A 5,000-nucleotide genomic window follows, 5' to 3' on the forward strand; every position below is an offset into this window, starting at 1 on the left:
TCTCCTGTCTTGTCCAGGGAGTGATCATTGTGAGTGATTCTCCTGTCTTGTCCAGGGAGTGATCATTGTGAGTGATTCTCCTGTCCTGTTCAGGGAGTGATCAATGTGAGTGATTCTCCTGTCTTGTCCAGGCAGTCATCATTGTGAGTGATTCTCCTGTCTTGTCCAGGGAGTGATCAAAGTGGGTGATTCTCCTGTCTTGTCCAGGGAGTGATCAATGTGGGTGATTCTCCTGTCTTGTCCAGGGAGTGATCGTTGTGAGTGATTCTCCTGTCTTGTCCAGGGAGTGATCATTGTGAGTGATTCTCCTGTCTTGTCCAGGGAGTGATCATTGTGAGTGATTCTCCTGTCTTGTCCAGGGAGTGATCATTGTGAGTGATTCTCCTGTCTTGTCCAGGGAGTGATCAAAGTGGGTGATTCTCCTGGCTTGTCCAGGGAGTGATCGTTGTGAGTGATCCTCGGGCACGAACACAGGAGATGGAAACTGGAATCACGGAGAGAAGTTCACTGGCAGTCAGTGTGGACTTTATTTTGGCATGGACATTAGTAGGGGAGGAGCTGAGTCACGTGAGGATGGCGGGCTGCTGCTTATTAGCTGAGGAGGAGGGGGTGTGAAGGTTGGGAAAAGTGGGGAGAGAGAGAGAGATAGGAGGGGGAAGGAGGGAGCAGAAAGGTGGGAATTATTATTTTTTGGGGGGAGGGTAGGGGGGGGAGGGGAAGGTTAAAGGGTGGGAAGATACAGGGTTGGGAGAAGTGGGGGTGGAGGAGGGGTGGTGGTGGAGGAGGAGGGGTGGTGGAAGGCAGATCCTTATTGATGGGAAAAACACAGATGGAGGGTAAAAGTGCTGCATCGGCGGTTTTACAAAATGTTTTATCTCCCCCCCCCCACCCCCTCCACCTCTCTCTCAACCCTCCGCCACCTCTCTGTCTGATGAGTTTTGATAATTACATTCTCAAACGTATGAGGATATTTGAAGAAAGTTGCCCGTAAAACAATAGCATATATATATATATATATATATATATATATATATATACAAAAATGTATTGTTAGCATGGTACTTGGTAGTTCTCTATTTGTTTCTGTATTTAAGATATGAATCATTGCAGGCTGCTCTTATTTGTTCTCTGCTCTGTCTGTCTGTTTGTCTGCCTGTTTGTCTTCTATCACTCATCCTCACGTGTCTATGTTTCAGTTTCTTTCTGTACACCGTCTTTCTTTCTCTCTTTCTTGATTTGTTGTTAGAATTCAGATCACTGTATTCCTGTCACGTGTACGAACTGACTCAAAAACAAATAATTCAGTTTTTGCATTTTAGAGCATCATGTTGCATCATTGAGGAAAACGCCGTGAGTCATTCACCTTCACCTTCACCCGTCATTTGACCTCTGTTGACCTCGTTGCGGCACCAGTGAAGACATCGCCACCACTCCCCTCCACCTGTCTGTGTCCACCGCTCTCTCGGAGTCATCACGGGCCTTCAGATCATACACACGAATACTCTTATTCCACAAACAATTGCCCCCCCCCCTCGGCCCCCCAAAGCCAACGGATCTATAAACAGTGATACAACAAATCAGCGGGTATATTATGCCTGTTTGTGAGAATCGACACATTGTTACTTTTTGTATGTCGTTTGTATCATTTTGTGTATATATGTATCTGTAATATTGGACATAATTATATATATATATATGTATTTATTCGTTAAAGATCATATCATAATGTATATCATCTCTATCTGTTACTTTTGTTTACTTTTTATTTGATTTCTTCACTGAATTGTTTATCATCATCATCATCATCATCATCATCATCATCATCATTGTAAGTGTAAAACGATAGAATTACAACTAACTGTTTTGTCTATAAATATATGACCGTTTTGTCACACTTCAGTCAGATCTTATTCCCCTTTATTCTATGTAGGTATTTTTTCACTGATCTCTTTAGCTGGTGTCTACACGTACGTTGTTTTTTTTTTGCTCATATTCCTACTTTGCATTAAAATGTACCTTGTCTGTACTTGCTTCCTAATTGCAATGTCCGTTTTTTGTTTTGTTTTTGTTTGTTTATCCGCGCGCGCGCGCCGGCGCGCGGGTGTGTGTGTGTGTGTGTGTGTGTGTGTGTGTGTGTGTGTGTGTGTGTGTGTGTGTATTCATCATCTTTGTTAGGATTATGATGATGATAACGATAAAAATAAAAATCATCGTCATCATCATAATTATCATTACTGTTACCATCATCATCATCATCATCATCATCATCATTCCTACAGCTTCTACTTCTACTAGCAGTATTGTTGTTGCTGCAGAGACCTATATTGGAAGTCTGAGCAATGCCTAAAATCTTTATCCTTGAGTAATATAATAATATTTTAATCTTGATGCTCTGCCTTTCTTTCCTTCTTTCCTGTTTGTTCCCCATCCCTCTGTGTGTGTGTGTGTGTGTGTGTGCCTGTATGCCTCCAGCCTTGTTATCTATCCTTCACCTCAAGCGAAATGAGCCATCCGCTATGCAGTCACAACCGACCTCAACAGGTGATCCACAGACGGGAGATGGAGCCGCAGCTGAAAGCGACATCGTTATTCGTGGTAATATCAATGAAGGCAATGGAAGTTCCTGAGGTTGGTTGTAACAACAAGGGTGGTGAACAGGTGCTAGTGACGCATTCGTACTTCCCTTCCCTTCCCCGGCTTATTATTATCTTTGTCTGCTCCCCCCCCCCCCCCCAACCCCCCTCCATCGCCTCCCCCCCCCTGAACACTCCTCCTCCTCCCTCCATCCCTCCCTCCTCCTCACCCCACCATACTTCTCTCCTCCCTCTCTCACCCCACACTCCATCATACTTCCCCCCCCCCCAACCTCCCTCTCTCACCCCTTACACTATCATACTTCTCTCTTCCCTCCCACCATCCCCCCCTCAACCCATCATACCCCCCCCCTTTTCTTTCTCCCTCTCTTCCCACCATCCTCACCCCATTACATGCCCATGCCATTTCCTCCCTCCCTCCCCCTTCACCCACACCATACCCCTTCCCCTCCCTCCCTCCTCCCTCCCTCCCCCTTCACCCACACCATACCCCTTCCCCTCCCTCCCTCCTCCCTCCCTCCCCCTTCACCCACACCATACCCCTTCCCCTCCCTCCCTCCTCCCTCCCTCCCGCTCCCTCCCTTTCCCCCTCCTCCCTCCCCCCCCCACCCCATCACACCCTCTCGCCCCCCTTCCTCCGTTTCAACCCATCCCCCTCCTACCTCCTCTCACTCCAACCCCCCTCTCCACCCCCCCCCTCCAGGTCTGCTGGAGTGCTGTACACGACGAGGAAGCCGCTCCTATTCTCTGTACACACGGTGATGGCGTTGATGTTCTGTGGAGTGTGAAATTAAGAAGATGGCATCCACTCTCTTACCGCTGATTGTAAGTGGCTCCAGTTACATTTTATCAGTTTTGCCGTGATGTTCATGTTCTTCTTCTTCTTCTTCTTGAGGATGAGTCATGCTTTTGGGATACATGAATTATTATTGTATGGGGTTGACAGTCTCTGTATGTCTGAAGGTCTCTGTGGTTTCTTTGTTTGTCTCGGTTTGTCTCTCTCTTTCTCTCCGTCTCGACGTCTGTTTGCCTTTTTTTCTTGCTTTGACTATCCTTCTCTGTCTGTCTGTCTGTCTGTTTTTCTCTCTCTGTGTCTCTCTCTCCCTCATACCCTGCCAGTTCACCCAGAAGATGTGGGGTGACTGTCAGAGCTCTTTGTTGCTGTCTGTCCTTATCAGTTACTTCATGTAATGGGCTCCCTTGTTGCTGTCTGTCCTTATCTCCATGTAATGGGCTGTCTTGTTGCTGTCTGTCCTTATCAGTTATCTCCATGTAATGGGCTGTCTTGTTGCTGTCTGTCCTTATCAGTTATCTCCATGTAATGGGCTGTCTTGTTGCTGTCTGTCCTTATCTCCATGTAATGGGCTGTCTTGTTGCTGTGTGTCCTTATCAGTTATCTCCATGTAATGGGCTCCCTTGTTGCTGTCTGTCCTTATCTCCATGTAATGGGCTGTCTTGTTGCTGTCTGTCCTTATCAGTTATCTCCATGTAATGGGCTCCCTTGTTGCTGTCAGTCCTTATCTCCATGTAATGGGCTGTCTTGTTGCTGTCTGTCCTTATCAGTTATCTCCATGTAATGGGCTGTCTTGTTGCTGTCTGTCCTTATCAGTTATCTCCATGTAATGGGCTCCCTTGTTGCTGTCTGTCCTTATCAGTTATCTCCATGTAATGGGCTCCCTTGTTGCTGTCTGTCCTTATCTCCATGTATTGGACTGTCTTGTTGCTGTCTGTCCTTATCAGTTATCTCCATGTAATGGGCTGTCTTGTTGCTGTCTGTCCTTATCAGTTATCTCCATGTAATGGGCTGTCTTGTTGCTGTCTGTCCTTATCAGTTATCTCCATGTAATGGGCTCCCTTGTTGCTGTCTGTCCTTATCAGTTATCTCCATGTAATGGGCTGTCTTGTTGCTGTCTGTCCTTATCTCCATGTAATGGGCTGTCTTGTTGCTGTCTGTCCTTATCAGTTATCTCCATGTAATGGGCTGTCTTGTTGCTGTCTGTCCTTATCAGTTATCTCCATGTAATGGGCTCCCTTGTTGCTGTCTGTCCTTATCAGTTATCTCCATGTAATGGGCTGTCTTGTTGCTGTGTGTCCTTATCAGTTATCTCCATGTAATGGGCTCCCTTGTTGCTGTCTGTCCTTATCAGTTATCTCCATGTAATGGGCTCCCTTGTTGCTGTCTGTCCTTATCAGTTATCTTCATGTAATGGGCTGTCTTGTTGCTGTGTGTCCTTATCAGTTATCTCCATGTAATGGGCTGTCTTGTTGCTGTCTGTCCTTATCAGTTATCTCCATGTAATGGGCTCCCTTGTTGCTGTCTGTCCTTATCAGTTATCTCCATGTAATGGGCTCCCTTGTTGCTGTCTGTCCTTATCAGTTATCTTCATGTAATGGGCTGTCTTGTTG

The 5,000-nt window shown here is 46.2% G+C and overlaps 1 protein-coding gene across 2 annotated transcripts in view; it reads left to right on the forward strand.

Annotated features, from left to right (window-relative positions):
* LOC143297646 (carbohydrate sulfotransferase 15-like) overlaps positions 1–5,000 on the forward strand; it is an 84,269-nt gene that overhangs the window by 25,304 nt on the left and 53,965 nt on the right. Inside the window, exon 1 of one of the 2 annotated variants that reach the window (XM_076610080.1) lies at positions 3,354–3,419. The exons of the other annotated variant lie outside the window; for it this stretch is intronic. The gene's annotated coding sequence lies outside the window, so the exon portion shown is untranslated. Of the gene's footprint in view, positions 1–3,353; positions 3,420–5,000 lie in introns of those variants that run through there. 2 annotated transcript variants of the gene reach the window in all.

The sequence above is a fragment of the Babylonia areolata genome, chromosome 2 (assembly GCF_041734735.1).
Source record: "Babylonia areolata isolate BAREFJ2019XMU chromosome 2, ASM4173473v1, whole genome shotgun sequence".
NCBI classification, from domain to species: domain Eukaryota; kingdom Metazoa; phylum Mollusca; class Gastropoda; order Neogastropoda; family Buccinidae; genus Babylonia; species Babylonia areolata.